We start from the raw sequence: 18,227 nt of genomic DNA, 5'->3' as shown, positions 1-18,227 counted from the left end.
ATGGAACCTGATAAGAGGTATCAATGGAAGGTCTTACCACAGGGAATGTCCAATAGTCCTACTATGTGTCAACTTTATGTGCAAGAAGCTCTTTTGCCAGTGAGGGAACAATTCCCCTCTTTAATTTTGCTCCTTTACATGGATGACATCCTCCTGTGCCATAAAGACCTTACCATGCTACAAAAGGCATATCCTTTTCTACTTAAAACTTTAAGTCAGTGGGGTTTACAGATAGCCACAGAAAAGGTCCAAATTTCTGATACAGGACAATTCTTGGGCTCTGTGGTGTCCCCAGATAAGATTGTGCCCCAAAAGGTAGAGATAAGAAGAGATCACCTCCATACCTTAAATGATTTTCAAAAGCTGTTGGGAGATATTAATTGGCTCAGACCTTTTTTAAAGATTCCTTCCGCTGAGTTAAGGCCTTTGTTTGGTATTTTAGAAGGAGATCCTCATATCTCCTCCCCTAGGACTCTTACTCTAGCTGCTAACCAGGCCTTACAAAAAGTGGAAAAGGCCTTACAGAATGCACAATTACAACGTATTGAGGATTCGCAGCCTTTCAGTTTGTGTGTCTTTAAGACAGCACAATTGCCAACTGCAGTTTTGTGGCAGAATGGGCCATTGTTGTGGATCCATCCAAACGTATCCCCAGCTAAAATAATAGATTGGTATCCTGATGCAATTGCACAGCTTGCCCTTAAAGGTCTAAAAGCAGCAATCACCCACTTTGGGCAAAGTCCATATCTTTTAATTGTACCTTATACCGCTGCACAGGTTCAAACCTTGGCAGCCGCATCTAATGATTGGGCAGTTTTAGTTACCTCCTTTTCAGGAAAAATAGATAACCATTATCCAAAACATCCAATCTTACAGTTTGCCCAAAATCAATCTGTTGTGTTTCCACAAATAACAGTAAGAAACCCACTTAAAAATGGGATTGTGGTATATACTGATGGATCAAAAACTGGCATAGGTGCCTATGTGGCTAATGGTAAAGTGGTATCCAAACAGTATAATGAAAATTCACCTCAAGTGGTAGAATGTTTAGTGGTCTTAGAAGTTTTAAAAACCTTTTTAAAACCCCTTAATATTGTGTCAGATTCCTATTATGTGGTTAATGCAGTAAATCTTTTAGAAGTGGCTGGAGTGATTAAGCCTTCCAGTAGAGTTGCCAATATTTTTCAGCAGATACAATTAGTTTTGTTATCTAGAAGATCTCCTGTTTATATTACTCATGTTAGAGCCCATTCAGGCCTACCTGGCCCCATGGCTCTGGGAAATGATTTGGCAGATAAGGCCACTAAAGTGGTGGCTGCTGCCCTATCATCCCCGGTAGAGGCTGCAAGAAATTTTCATGACAATTTTCATGTGACGGCTGAAACATTACGCAGTCGTTTCTCCTTGACAAGAAAAGAAGCCCGTGACATTGTTACTCAATGTCAAAGCTGCTGTGAGTTCTTGCCAGTTCCTCATGTGGGAATTAATCCACGCGGTATTCGACCTCTACAGGTCTGGCAAATGGATGTTACACATGTTTCTTCCTTTGGAAAACTTCAATATCTCCATGTGTCCATTGACACATGTTCTGGCATCATGTTTGCTTCTCCGTTAACTGGAGAAAAAGCCTCACATGTGATTCAACATTGTCTTGAGGCATGGAGTGCTTGGGGGAAACCCAGACTCCTTAAGACTGATAATGGACCAGCTTATACGTCTCAAAAATTCCAACAGTTCTGCCGTCAGATGGACGTGACCCACCTGACTGGACTTCCATACAACCCTCAAGGACAGGGTATTGTTGAGCGTGCGCATCGCACCCTCAAAGCCTATCTTATAAAACAGAAGAGGGGAACTTTTGAGGAGACTGTACCCCGAGCACCAAGAGTGTCGGTGTCTTTGGCACTCTTTACACTCAATTTTTTAAATATTGATGCTCATGGCCATACTGCGGCTGAACGTCATTGTTCAGAGCCAGATAGGCCCAATGAGATGGTTAAATGGAAAAATGTCCTTGATAATAAATGGTATGGCCCGGATCCTATCTTGATAAGATCCAGGGGAGCTGTCTGTGTTTTCCCACAGAATGAAGACAACCCATTTTGGGTACCAGAAAGACTCACCCGAAAAATCCAGACTGACCAAGGGAATACTAATGTCCCTCGTCTTGGTGATGTCCAGGGCGTCAATAATAAAGAGAGAGCAGCGTTGGGGGATAATGTCGACATTTCCACTCCCAATGACGGTGATGTATAATGCTCAAGTATTCTCCTGCTTTTTTACCACTAACTAGGAACTGGGTTTGGCCTTAATTCAGACAGCCTTGGCTCTGTCTGGACAGGTCCAGATGATTGACACCATTAACACTTTGTCAGCCTCAGTGACTACAGTCATAGATAAACAGGCCTCAACTAATGTCAAGATACAGAGAGGTCTCATGCTGGTTAATCAACTCATAGATCTTGTCCAGATACAACTAGATGTATTATGACAAATAACTCAGCTGGGATGTGAACAAAAGTTTCCGGGATTGTGTGTTATTTCCATTCAGTATGTTAAATTTACTAGGACAGCTAATTTGTCAAAAAGTCTTTTTCAGTATATGTTACAGAATTGGATGGCTGAATTTGAACAGATCCTTCGGGAATTGAGACTTCAGGTCAACTCCACGCGCTTGGACCTGTCGCTGACCAAAGGATTACCCAATTGGATCTCCTCAGCATTTTCTTTCTTTAAAAAATGGGTGGGATTAATATTATTTGGAGATACACTTTGCTGTGGATTAGTGTTGCTTCTTTGATTGGTCTGTAAGCTTAAGGCCTAAACTAGGAGAGACAAGGTGGTTATTGCCCAGGCGCTTGCAGCTCTAGAACATGGAGCTCCCCCTGATATATGGTTATCTATGCTTAGGCAATAGGTCGCTGGCCACTCAGCTCTTATATCCCACGAGGCTAGTCTCATTGCACGGGATGGAGTGAGTGTGCTTCAGCAGCCCGAGAGAGTTGCAAGGCTAAGCACTGCAATGGAAAGGCTCTGCGGCATATATGAGCCTATTCTAGGGAGACATGTCATCTTTCATGAAGGTTCAGTGTCCTAGCTCCCTTCCCCCAGGCAAAACGACACGGGAGCAGGTCAGGGTTGCTCTGGGTAAAAGCCTGTAAGCCTAAGAGCTAATCCTGTACATGGCTCCTTTACCTACACACTGGGGATTTGACCTCTATCTCCACTCTCATTAATATGGGTGGCCTATTTGCTCTTATTAAAAGGATAGGGGGAGATGTTGGGAGCCGCGCCCACATTCGCCGTTACAAGATGGCGCTGACAGCTGTGTTCTAAGTGGTAAACAAATAATCTGCGCATGTGCCAAGGGTATCTTATGACTACTTGTGCTCTGCCTTCCCCGTGACGTCAACTCGGCCGATGGGCTGCAGCCAATCAGGGAGTGACACGTCCGAGGCGAAGGAGAATGCTCCTTAAGAGGGACGGGGTTTCGTTCTCTCTCTCTCTTGTCTCTCGCTCTCTCTCTTGCTTTTTCGCTCTCTTGCTTTTCGCTCTCTCTTGCTTCTCTCTCTTGCTTCGCTCTCTCTTGCTTCTTGCTCTCTTGCTGCTTACACTCTGGCTCCTGAAGATGTAAGAATAAAGCTTTGCCGCAGAAGATTCTGGTCTGTGGTGTTCTTCCTGGCCGGTCGTGAGAACGCGTCTAATAACAGGTGAGCTCTGCCAATTCAAACCTTTACCTATGCCACATTTTGCAGACATGAAGCACAGCTGGGATAAGTCTCAGAGAAACTCATTGTGACTTCACATGTTTTTAGTTTTGAATATTTTTAAACAATCACAAAAGATATCAAAATCATTATGGTATAAAAATGTATTTTAGTAGGTTCTCCTTGCTTGTCATCTTCCCTATGTCTTTGGTCTCGAGATCTTCTTTTGTACCCTGCATCCCCTCTGGTCTCTTTACTTCAATCATATTACATATTTCCTATCATCTGCACCCCTATTATTTATTATCACCCCTTTTAGTCTGTCTTCTAGTTTTGTAGACATTACCTATACATACATACAAACATACATGCTACATACATGCATTTGTGAACATGTGTGCTTGCTTGTGTATATGAGTTTGTTAGATATTATACGGTAGTCTCTGCATATGGAAAGTTATACTTTCATTTTTGTGAGGGAAATCACCTTGCTTAATGTTATGCTATCCAGATACATATATTTCCTACAAATTTCATAGCTTAATTTTGTTTTACAAATGAATAACACTTCATATTGTGTATGTTCTACATTTTTACTATCTAATCACTTACTTGGCATCATGGTTGGTTTTATTTTCTTGGTTCATGAATAGATCAACAATAAATATAGCCTTAATAATATCTCTTTGGTAGAACAAGGAATCCTTTGTATATATATATATATGTGTGTGTGTGTGTGTGTGTGTGTGTGTGTGTGTGCTCAGAAGATACAAAGTTGAATCACATACTACACAGGGACATACAGACCTTCCCCGCCACCCACACACACAAACACACACACACATTCATAGTGATTTCCAAAATTCCTATATTAGTCTTATCCACCAACACCCTACCACACATATTTCGTAAGAATTTATCGTCGCCGGGTGGTGGTGGAGCATGCCTTTAATCCTAGCATTTGGGAAGCAGAGGCAGGCGGGTTTCTGAGTTCAAGGACAGCCTGGTCTACAAAGTGAGTTCCAGGACAGCCAGGGCTATACAGAGAATCCCTGTCTTGAAAAAACATCAAAAAAAAAAAAAGAATTTATTGTCAATTTTTTATCTTAATTTTTATTTATATTTGTATGCATCTTTATAGGTATATGCTAAATGTGTGTAGGTGCCCATGAAGGCAAGAATAGGGAATTGGTTTTCTTGGAGCTGGAGTTACAAAGTGCTTATGAGCCACCTGACATGGGCACTGGGAAACAAACACATTTCTTTCCTAAGAACAGCAGCTATTTTCACCCTTACCCATCTCTCCAACCTATGTTGCTAGATTTCTTTATGATGGATATTAAGAGTGGCAGTGAGATAATATGTCTTTTTTTTTTAACTTGCCTGTCCCTGGTGACTTTATGTCTTTAAAATATTGATGTCTTCAAAATAATTGTATACCATTTTTGTTTCTTCTTTTAAGAAACATGTATTCATTTCATTATCCATTTGTTGACTCTCCATTTTGTTTAATAAGTATTACAACTCCATAGGCCTTTGAAACATTTAGATGTTAGTCCTCTGAGCCTATAGATATATCTCTTTACAATAGATCTTCATAATATGGAACCACTTAGCTAGAGTTTAGACCTTGCTTCCCAATAATGTCATGTGGGATCTTTAATATCGAACACCAAGTTTACTTGTCCTGCCTCAGTGTTCCTCGCTCCAGTGTGTGGATGAAGGACTGACAGACAGCTGGGATTTGTGTTGCTTTTCTTTAAGTAGTATGCTTTCTGAGTCGTTGTGGACCACCTTGATTCTCATCACACAAAGCTTGATACTGAACTCACCTCTTGAGTACATGATGAAACTAGGGATAACTTCATTGAGAAATCCACACATTTAGCCCTAAGAGCCTTTCCAAGAAGATATTCATCATTTTCAAACTTATATTCTGTGAAGTTCTAGGGGAAAAAAAGATCAATTTTTCAATGAAAATCTTTTATCATGAAAGTGTGTTGCTTTACTAAAATATCCAAATCATTATAAACACTCAAAACCCCAAATGATCTAGAGCTGTGTTAACCTCTTGACAAGGGCACAGTGAGTCAAAACATCTGCATACATATTTGCTGCCGGGTATGAAATGGTGTCTGTTCTTCTCAGAATGTTTGCCTCTATATAGATGTACAGCTAGGTTAATGTACTCTAATATTTCAAATGTATACTTAGATAATAATGCATACATAACACATCTATCATTCAGTCAGAACTTTGGAGTTCTCCACATGGCACATAACACACATGCATTGTAGGCTGGCATACACTTTTACTAATTCTTGGTCTTAATGCACCATGACTTGAGTACCTACTGTGTGACATAATATGATTTGTAGTGCTGTTTATAATAGTTACAAGAATATTAAAAGGATTTAAATAATGTCTATGATATTAAAATTACTTTTATTTTGTCTGTCTTAGTGCTTTCTTTCTTGAATGTGTGTGTATCAAGTGAATGTATGGTACCTGAGGTCAGAATAAAACCTCAAATTCCTTGAAACGGGAGTTAGAGATGGTTCTTATGTCACCCTTTGAGTGCTGAAAACTGAATCAGGGTGCTTATAAATGGTAGAAAGTATTTTTTTCTAAGGAAATTGATTCAAACAAATGTGATATATCATGAAAGAGATGCTGGACCAATCAGGTATATTGATGACATCATGATTCCTACTGTGGAGTCTTGCTTTTGCTACCAACTTCAAACTCATCTATGTAATATTAATGGACACTTATGACAGCTGAATCATTTTAGTTTACTTTGAGCTAGATGCTTTTGAATTTGCTGACAGAGGTATCTTGGTAAGAAGTAGTTTTATGCTGCATACTTTTTTCCTTTCCTGTATGTTTTCTATAGTAGGGATTGAGCCGAGACAGTCACAAAAGCTAGAAAAGCACCATATCATAACTACATACCTAGTCATGGGTTTTTTGACAATTTCAAACTCAAAAGATGTTGAACATATACATGATATATCAATAAATTAGAGATATCTGAGGTAACATGTCAGGGCTGATCAATTTGAATGCTGACTAAAATTCATAATAGTAATTTTTGAATAAGCTCTACCATTTTGTGAAATATGCCACTTTTCAAAAGTATACTGAAAATTATAGTTTCAAGACATGACATTAATCTTTTCCCAAAGCATCATATTCAAATTATTACTTTTCTATTTTTGGCAACTTTTTGAAATGTTACCAGCAATGTAACAGGGTTTTTTTTTTCAAAGTTTGGTATTAATAAAAAACTAACCAAGCAATATATGAGTCGTGAATGAGCAATTATATTTCATGGAATATATCAAGGACTGTTTTTTATATTTCCATTCAAGTCATAGGGGTGCAATTATGTGGATATCTGCCATCATGTCTGATCTCTGCCCTTTAATGTTAAATTTCATTTTCTCCCACAAATGTCCTTCATAAGTATTCGGAGATTCTGGCATAGGTCATTGTCGTCCCGCTAGCTATTGATGAAAAAACATCACTTCCTTTTTCTGATCCAATCATAAAGATCATATGTTTTGATCCTGCATCTTTAGAAGAGATGCCTGTTTTGGGGAACTATAGGAGGGTAATATCCGCTCAGTGGACAGATCATTTGAGTCAAGCCTAGCAATAAAAAGGGTGACAGATTTCACAACCTACTTCACTATGATTTGTGTAGAAGACTTGAATTTGGGAAGTAGTCAAAACTCATTGGCAATTGAGACTGTGGAATATGGTATGCAATATATTTAAAAATATTTTCCTTCCTTTAGGGTCTTAGGTTAAATGTGTTGGAATTATTAGGTGATGTATTTAGTGATAGAATGTTAAATCATTTTCCAATATATTTGACATTAAAAATAATTTGATATTAAGAATAATATTTTTATTCAATAACCTGTATAAATCATTTAATCATCCTCATACCTTAGAAGTGTTTCTCCTTGACAGAGGTCTACATTACAATTTAAAAAAAATATTTCAAACAATGACAATAGGTAAGGCTAAATGGATATGATGTGATTTTTAACATGTGCTTACTGTGATCTGATGATTACAATCTATTCCAGTACTTGATATCTCTTTGAATCCTGTAATTAACATGGAAACTACACATTGCTACAACGATTGGAATGTATAGTAAGGTGTTACAAAGCAAGAATGGCATATAAAAGTTTGCAGAGTTCAAGCCAATGATGCCTGTCAAATTAGACCTATCCGGTTAGGAATTCTGATGTTTTATTTTGCCATAATTGCACTTAAGGAGATAAGTAGAGCACATATATATATATATATATATATATATATATATATATATATATATATATATATATATATATTCACAGACAAAAAGATTACTTGAAAACCCAGCACTCAATGATTTACTGATCGACTTCATATCAAACATCTCTATTAGCTTTCATATATGTATGGGTGTGTATGTGTGTCTGTATGTCTGTGTATGTGTGTGTGTGTTTCTTACAGGCACATTAAATATTTGTTAAGGCTTTGCTTCAATATACTAATATTTATGAAGTTTAGGGGTGGGTTGCCATCATTCCTAATTAATTTTTATAATAATATTAACTGCTTTGATTCCTGAGCAGTTTTCTTCTTAAGAAAGCAATGCTTCCTGTGGCTTCCGATTGTCATCTATTTTCTGAAACCAACAGCCTTATTCTCACATGACATATTCAGTGCCTGCCCTGTGCAGACTCATTTTCAGTGACTCCATTTAAGTCACACTTTTAAAATTGTCCCCAAGAGACTTGGCTCAAATAGAGCAGAGCTGCCTGCATTAGCCACTGCACACAGCCAGCCTGAGTGACAGGCATGCTTAATCTGTTCCAAATCTCTATGGTGCTTTGTGCTTTAATGATGGTGCTGCCTATAGAAGCGGGTTCTGTGCTCTTCTAACTGAGCTGAACTGCCTGAAGACTGGAGGACACAGTCGTAGCTGTATTACTGTATCTGCTGTTAGTATCATCTTTCTCTGGAGATTATGTCTATATATGAGGCATTCGCTGCAGATAATGCAACTAACTTTGAGTCCACTTGCCAGAAATAGCCTATCGTGATCTATTTAAGTTCATATTGTGTTATTCTCAATAACTCTGCTCTCTATAATGTTCTCCTTCTTACCTTCCCCCTGACTCTCTAAATATTGTTTCATTCAAGTTGATTCAAAATCCATGCTTTTGTAGTTAGTGAGTCATTTATGTCATATCAAAAGCTATGCCTTCCATTATTTTGATATATATTTCCTTAATTTACTCACAGTTGTCCAAATCTACCATTCCCATGAAAGAATTTACCTGGGAGCAACATGAGGAAACTAAGTATTTATATAAAAAAGGGCAACATCACACTTGTAGTCTCAACTTTTTCTGTACTCTTTGTGTATTTAGTTTCATAATGCTGTTTATAACAGGACTATTGACTTTACAGACATTCTGGTCCCAGAAAGTAGAGATAAATCCCCTTGATAATATGTGAGCCCCTTATATGACTTACTTCTGTATTCCCACAGCATGTTCCATACTCCTGGGATCTGCACAAATCTTATGCCAGTTTTATGAAACATTGATTTTTCTAACTCCAAAATACCTTCTCTCTCTCTCTCTATCTTACCTCTCCCAGGTGTACAAATAAAGGCTCTAAAGCAATAACAACAAGAGCAATCAATCTTGAATTTTATTGATTTTATTTAACATATTTCTTCTCTTAGAATGATTTATGTACAAAGAAAAATGTCTTTACATATTTAAAGACTCAAACTCAACTCTGTTAGGTAAGAAAATCTTAGTTAAGAGAAACAAGAGATCATAATTTTAACCCTGGGCTTGTGAATCGCCACCAGGATATCTCTAACATTACATAAACATAATTGCCACATGACCAGCTGCTGTACCTTTTTAAAAATGCATTTTATTTGTCTCTGTGTTTTATTTGTACATGTGTTTCCAAGTGCCCTTCAAGGTCAGACTAGAACAATTGATCAACTAGAACTGAAATTGCAAGTGTTTGTAATCTGCTCTATGTGGGTTCTGGGAATCTTGAAGTAATTTCTGACACTTGTGAAATGAATGATTTAAAGCATGTTTTCTATCTCTTCTATTCTGTAAATTAAAATAAACCATTTTTTAAAAAAATTTGTATATGAAATTTCTGTGTCTGAGTATGTGTTTCTGTATGTACTCCTGTGGTGCTAAGAGTTTCAAGTTGTTCTAAGATCCCCATCAAATGTGCTCAGATCAGAACTTAGGTAATGTGAAGAAACAGGTGTCAATCTCAGCTGCTGAGCCATCTCTTCATCACATGAAGAAACAGGTGTCAATCTCAGCTGCTGAGCCATCTCTTCATCACAGTCTCTTCCTTGCATTTTGTGTTAAGACAGGTACTGCAGTAGTGTGTATGTCCTAGGAATGTCTGACTGTTAAAATCAGAGTGCCAGGTAAGATATTTAGTACAATGCTTGCACGAAGCATGAATGTATTCATTGTCATTTATATTTCGTGCATCTTCTACAAGAATTACACATCTATATAATCTTTATCACTCTGTTTTATAGGTGAGTATACTGGAAGGGCTTGAAGATTAATTATGTAAAAGCACACCTAGTGGAATCATATTGCTGAAGAAATTGAGCTTTTATTTAACTTTAAATCCTTTGTTCTCTTGCTGTATAAAATTATATTAAATTATATCATTTCCTTTTTATTTGAAAAGCAACTCTCTGAAGTTACTCAATATCTACATAATAAGGTCTGTTTTTTCTACATCTGCACTGAGATATAACACACTTGTCTTTCCACTGACGTATTCCTAGGTCTTGAAACTGTGTTTGTAAGATCCGTATTTGTAGAATGTGTGAGTGGTGGAATGGCAGGGTGGGTTGCGAGGACATTTTCAATCCGCCTTTTGCTAAGGAGATCATACCTCTTCTTGAGTTCTCTTTATTTTCCCTCAATCACATGTTATATAGGATTGTTCCTGCTATGAGTAGACATATCTCAACAGCTTTAGGAAAATGACTATATTGAAGAGATACGCTTCCTTCTGTCCCACTTTTTAAATTTATTTTTCCCAGCTCAAGAATTGATAGATCAGATGAATCATGTTTCTTGGGCCTTCTCCATTCATTTGCTCTGTGATTTTCAAGAGCAATATAGTTCATTAGAATAACATTGTGATACTGCGCCTACTGTAAGGATTTGTAGATATATAGATTGTGGATGAACAGAACTCCTCAAGCTAAGTAAGAAATTTACTATGGCCTTAATCTTGTTACTAGCATTAAACACAGCAGCTTGTAACTAAGAAGATCTTGCTTCCAATTTTGTAATATTTATTTCATATAAGGTCTTCTGGAGAGATGAAGGTATGATTGGCTGGTAAATAAAGTGTGTACACAATCCTGGATTTTACGCACAACAGTAAATATTTAGCTTCATCTCTTGGGCTTTTCTCTTTCATCACTAAGACCAAGCTTAGAATTGTACCTCATTTTTGACAAAGAAGATATTGTTTCCTGGCCTTTTTCTTGACTTTTTGTTGGCTTCTCTGGCTCCAAAAACACTATGAAATCTGCTAAGGAGAGAAGGCAGTTAAGCAGTGCTACCCAGCTGCAGCAGGCATAAGACAGGAAAATTATCGGAACAGCAAGATATTAAAAAAGGTACAATAAATGTTACTCCTGTGTCAGCAGCAACAAACCACTGTCTAACTGAACTCAGTAGGAGGCAAAACAAACTCAGTACTGGAAATCCACGCAGGTTCCTAGGACTAGTGAGGTCATGGACCTATCAAAAGAATCTTCTACCACCACTTAGCTAGACAGCATATTCCCTTGCTATATTTTATGTCTTAACCATATATCCATAGATAAAAACAGTTGATTTCTCTTATCAAGGAAGCCCCTCTTTATACCCAGTTGAGGGCATTAAAGAAAACCACAACTGGACACAATCAGAAATCAATGGGTCATAGGGAGCGGAGTCACAATGGATTAATCTATACCATAGCTTCTTCATCCACAGGTCATGAAACTCTGTAGGAGAGAGGTGGAAAATTGTAAGAGCCAGAAAACTTGTGCATAAATTAATGCTGGTGAAATCAAAATTCTGTCCATGCCCATGTAACTGAATTGCAAATTACTCAATTTGTATCTATAACTATAGTGCTCAAATAACACACACACAAACACACACACACACACACACACACACACACACACACACACACACACGTGCACTAATACATTACCAATTAAACTGTATATATAGCTTCATATATATTTTGTTTAATACATATCATCTGGTTAAGTTCTTCAGGGAATATTGACCGTGAAGCTGAGCTCTGGAAAGCAGGAGGTTCTTCTGATATATGACAGTGGATGCAAAAGCTCTGTAATCTGGGGGTTCTGGCCAATGTTTACAGAAGGACTCAATGTGCCCTCACAGTTAGAGATTCATTAAATACATCTGAGGAGAGGACTTATCATGTGTTTATTAGGACAGCTTTGTGAAACTTGTCTTATTTTGGAAATAGGAGACAAGTTTGAATCACTTTACCTGGTCTCAAATCTGGGTAGTGATTAGAATAAGTCTACTGTCAAAGTGTCACTTGCATGGACTTGGTCTCCCTCTGATTCATAGTCAAAATGAAGATATGGCTTTGCCATAACGAACCATAGCATCTCTTGAAAAAAAATCCCTCAATATTTACAATTTTCATTTTGAAAAGGTATATAGCTATTGCAAGGAATATTCCAGAAACATGCAAACTAATTCAGGAAGACCTTGGTCAACACTTCCTATGAGGTCCTGTGTTCTTCCACAGAGGGCCTGAGCTAATTTCTGTGCTGTTACTTTCAGCTGTGTCCACTTTTTGCCACAGGAGAAGTTGTGACATTCTTCAAATCCCCCATGGTTTTTCATTCCACAGATTCTTATCATGAGGAATTGTTAACGTATATTATTTAAGCATTTTGTTCTCTATTAAACATCTCTGATTTCCTAATACAACCAGAAATAATTCACAGCAAAATTCACTGCCTCATTCTCTGTCTTCGAAGGTATACCTTTTATGTTGATAACTTTTCTGATGTGTTAGTTTTTGTTTATTATATTAATTAAATTATATTAATTATATTATCATCCCATAGAAGCATGTTTGTTTTCTAATGAGAGACAAAAAGAGGGTAGAACTGATACTGAGAGAATTTGGGAAATAACTGAGAGGAATAGATTGAGGGGAAATTTAATCAAAATATATTATGGGAAGAAAAATTATTTTCAATAAAGTAAAAAATAAAGTCATCTATTTTACCATTTTGTTTCTTCTTAAAATTTTACTTTATTTATAGTGCTGTCATACTTTTAGTTAATTGACACACATGCTCACTACCCTTTACCATTGTTCTACACTACCTGCCCCCTCATAGTTTATTCTATCTTATAACAAACATGATTTTTAGGGCAACTGTACAGTTGGACGCTTTCTAAACAATTACTTACTGAAGGGCCTAACCAATGAATTATACCTTTCCTTAGTCAATATTATTAATGATTCTTACACAGTCTTGCTTTAAATTCTACAGAGACAAGAAAAGAATGGTTACAGCTAAATGTAGAGTTGGTTAAAAGAAGTAACATTTTCTGTCTTTCTAGGATCTGAAAAGCTGGAAAATTACAAGTCATGTTCATCAAGCTATTGCAGCACGGAAGGTTTGTTTGCTTCACACACACAACACACACACACACACACACACACACACACACACACACACACAAAATAGAATTTTCAAAGAAATATGTTCCGATTAAAGGTTAGAAGTTAATACCTATTAATTTCATGTAAATCAACAGTAATTTTCCTTCCTTTCTATTTATACTATCTTTTATTAGTCTGCAAAACTTCATTTTTTGCAAAATTATTTTAGTGTATTTGCATCCAATATGTAGACAACTAATCAAACACTCAACTTCAAAATCTCTTCAGAATATTTTTTTTAAATGAACCATGAAATTCTCTGTGATTTTTTGGGTCAGTTTTCAAATCCTATTTGCTTTCTCAAGTCAAATTGTGTACTCATGGCTGGCACAGAACTTGCTATGTAGACCAGGCTAACATCAAGTTTAGTTGATCAGTCTGCAAACTTGAGAGTGCTGGCATTAAAGGTATGTGCCATATTGACTATCACCAGACAGATATTTATTTGTTTTTAGATTTGCACTTTCCTTTTTTTGTCTTTCTCGTTTGCTGTATTTTTGTTTAATATGGTATATCAAAATATAAATGCTATGTATGAGCCTTTCATTAGGGAACCCAGAACATTGGGGCAGATAGCAGACACCTGCTGCTGGAATTTATTGAAATTAATTTAATACGGCAGGGATTTTGGGAAATAGGCAAGAAGAGAACAGTGGCAGAATTCTCATCTTCTAACTATTGCTATTATTCTGGCCCCACTTCTGAACAGTTCTGTTGCCTTAGATATAGTAGTTTCAGAAGTATTACTTAGAGCTATATACCCCACAACCAGTTGTTTTCTCTGCATTTTGAACAGTTGTAGCTTGTACAATTGTCTATCTGCTGCAAAGAGAAGCATCTCCAATAAGGGGTTCAGATTACACTAATGGGTGAGTATAAGGATAAGTCTGTAGAATGAACTTCTACAATATACTTGTTTAGAAACTTGTCAGTGGTGAGTTGTGCTCCGTTGTCATTGGGCCACACCAGTCATAGGTTGTAGGCTAGGTTTACAGTGCATCAAACATGAACCCTGCCCTTTAGAATGGGCCCTCAGTCCAGTCCAGTGGCTGTTGGTCATGACTAGAGTATACGTGCCACTGCTGCATGGTTCTTGCCATCGAGTCATTATGTGGTCATGGCCTAGAGCTGGCTGAGATTATGGATCGCTTTTCTTGCTCAGCAGGTTGCATATCACCTTCCTTCACTCTCAGGGAAGGAGTTTCTTTTCCTCACTATGGCTTAATGTTAAGCTTGTTTTATCTCAGCTTTGAAGGATACAAGTTTAATCTTATTGCAAATCTCTCTTTTTCTCTTTGGGAGTGAGTGAGTGTGTGTGTGTGTGTGTGTGTGTGTGTGTGTGTGTGTGTGTGTGTGTGTGCAGGCATGTGCTTGTGCAGTTGTGCATGCATGAGTGAACTTTTTAATACAGGTATTTTTTAAAGCTATTATCATGTCTGCCAGTTCAAACTTATTTTCATCTAAGAACGGTCTATTTTAAATTAGTTCACAATTATGTCTAAAATTCCCCCATGTGATATTCTTCAGCACCCAGTTATTTCATCTTGGAATTGATGATGCCTTTTTCCCCCAATATTAACTTGGTACTATTATTAAAAGTATCTTTAGTAATATTCTGTGGCCCATATCATGTTCTATGTTCATAAAAATCTCTATTTACAACTGGATATGATATAAAAGCTGTATTGCTGTGTGCATAAAAGGTGAACCAAGTCAAGGTGTTTGAAAGTGCTAAACACACCCCATCACTTTCAAATAAATTAACAAAAAATTAATTGGTTTATCTATTTTATCCATTACTGAGAGTTTCCTAAAATCTTCAGTGCACTTTATGTTCATCTTTTAATGAAGTAAATTTAAGAATATGTAAAAGCATATACATTTGAACTTGAATTTCTAAATATTCATAGAGTGCTCTATTTTAATGATGTTATGAATTATGTTTCTCGTCCTTTAAATATTTTGTGACTAGATGGGTATTATCTAAAAGCTATACTAAAATCCCCAATATATTATATTAAGAATCATATATAATCTAGCCTTAGGCTTATGCTATTTTAAGTACCAAAGTTTCTAGAGAAGTGCTGTTTTGTTGGTTTTGTTGTTAGTGTTTTAATGAATATATTAAGGAAATAAAATCTAACTTTATTCTACTGATATGTAGGTTGTTTAATTTGATCTAATTAAGTGAGGATATTATAATTAATGAGAATTTTTTCTTGTAGTTTTAGCCTTTATAGGATAGCAAATTAAAAGTCTCAGAGAGTGTAAAGTTTGTTCAGTACAGCATCCAAGAAATTGAGTGAAAAAATGATTTATGGGCTCATTCAGTTTTATTATCTATTATTTCAATTTGAGCACTTAGGCATTCATCACAATATGCTCTTATTGTTCAGAATATTCAATGAAATACCAATAAGCTTTGTAAAATATTTTATACTGAACAAGAAAGAATGAAAGAATATTGCTAGAAATATTTTGGTGGAGTTTTTGCTTTCCCAAATATTCAACCATCATAAAAATAAAACTCTAAGAAGGGGCAAAGTGTTCACACTTTGTACTGGTTAGTTCATAGTGTTGTTCCACCTATAGGGTTGCAGACCCCTTTAGCTCCTTGGGTACTTTCTCTAGCTCCTCCATTGGGGGCCCTGTGTTCCATCCAATAGCTGACTGTGAGCATCCACTTCTGTGTTTGCCAGACTCCAGTATAGCTTCACAAGAGACAGCTATATGAGGGTCCTTTCAGCAAAATCTTGCTGGTGTATGCAATGGTCCCTTCCAGTCCACGCCAGCACCTAGGCTCCTTGAGCGTGGAGTCTCAGGACAACCACAAGGTCCCCACAGGACCCTCCACAGGATCTTAAAATATTTCTAGACAGATAGCAGGTACCAAAGTTAAATCGGGATCAAGTTAACAATCTAAACAGTCCCATATCCACTAAAGAAATATAAGCAGTCATTAATAGTCTCCCAGCCAAAAAAGAAAAGCCCAGGAACAGATGGGTTTAGTGCAGAGTTCTATCAGTGTGTTCACTTCTTAGAATTGGGAACAAAACACCCATGGAAGAAGTTACAGAGACAAAGTTTGGAGCTGAGACAAAAGGATGGACCATCTAGAGACTGCCATATCCATGGATCCATTCCCTAATCAGCCTCCAAACACAACACCATTGCATACACCAGCAAGATTTTGCTGAAAGGACCCTCATATAGCTGTCTCTTGTGAGGCTATACTGGAGTCTGGCAAACACAGAAGTGGATGCTCACAGTCAGCTATTGGATGGAACACAGGGCCCCCAATGGAGGAGCTAGAGAAAGTACCCAAGGAGCTAAAGGGGTCTGCAACCCTATAGGTGGAACAACACTATGAACTAACCAGTACCCTGGAGCTCTTGACTCTAGCTGCATATGTATCAAAAGATGGCCTAGGCGGCCATCAGTGGAAAGAGAGGCTCCTGGGTCTTGCAAACTTTATATGCCTCAGTACAGGGAACGCCACGGCCAAGATGTGGGAGTGGGTGGGTAGGGGAGTGGGGGGGAGGGTATGGGGGATTTTTAGGATAGCATTTGAAATTTAAATGAAGAAATTACCTGCACTTCCAGTCCATGCCAGCACGGGGGTTCCTTGTGCACAGAGTCCCCGAACACCCACAAGGACCTCCACAGGACCCTCCACGGGATCTTAAGACATCTGGTGAGTGGAACACAGCCTCTGTTCCAATTCAATCTTGCGGGACCTAAGACTGCATTAATTAGGGAAGCAGAAAACCCGGCCTGATCAGGGTCACAAGTCCCTTCCAGTCCACGCCAGCACCTAGGCTCCTTGAGCGTGGAGTCTCAGGACAACCGCAAGGTCCCCACAGGACCCTCCACAGGATCTTAAAATATTTCTAGACAGATAGCAGGTACCAAAGTTAAATCGGGATCAAGTTAACAATCTAAACAGTCCCATATCCACTAAAGAAATATAAGCAGTCATTAATAGTCTCCCAGCCAAAAAAAAAAAAAAGCCCAGGAACAGATGGGTTTAGTGCAGAGTTCTATCAGACCTTCAAAGAAGATCTAATTCCAGTTCTACACAAACTATTCCACAAAATAGAAGTAGAAGGTACTCTACCCAACTCATTCTATGAAGCCACAATTACTCTGATACCTAAACCACAGAAAGATCCAACAAAGATAGAGAACTTCAGACCAATTTCCCTTATGAATATCGATGCAAAAATCCTCAATAAAATTCTCACTAACCGAATCCAAGAACACATTAAAACAATCATTCATCCTGACCAAGTAGGTTTTATTCCAGGGATGCAGGGATGGTTTAATATATGGAAATCCATCAACATAATCCATTATATAAACAAACTCAAAGACAAAAAATACATGATCATCTCCTTAGACACGGAAAAATCATTCGGCAAGAGCCAACACACATTCATGATCAAAGTCTTGGAAAGATCAGGAATTCAAGGCCCATACCTAACCAGATAAAAGCAATCTACAGCAAACCAGTAGCCAACATCAAAGTAAAGGTGAGAAGCTGGAAGCAATCCCACTAAAATCAGGGACTAGACAAGGCTGCCCACTTTCTCCCTTCCTATTCAACATTGTACTTGAAGTCCTAGCCAGAGCAATTCAACAACAAAAGGAGATCAAGGGGATACAAATTGGAAAAGAAGAAGTCAAAATATCACTTTTTGCAGATGATATGATAGT

Source organism: Mus musculus, chromosome 12 (genome assembly GCF_000001635.26).
Source record: "Mus musculus strain C57BL/6J chromosome 12, GRCm38.p6 C57BL/6J".
In the NCBI taxonomy this organism is placed as follows: domain Eukaryota; kingdom Metazoa; phylum Chordata; class Mammalia; order Rodentia; family Muridae; genus Mus; species Mus musculus.
This window is presented reverse-complemented; position numbering follows the sequence as displayed.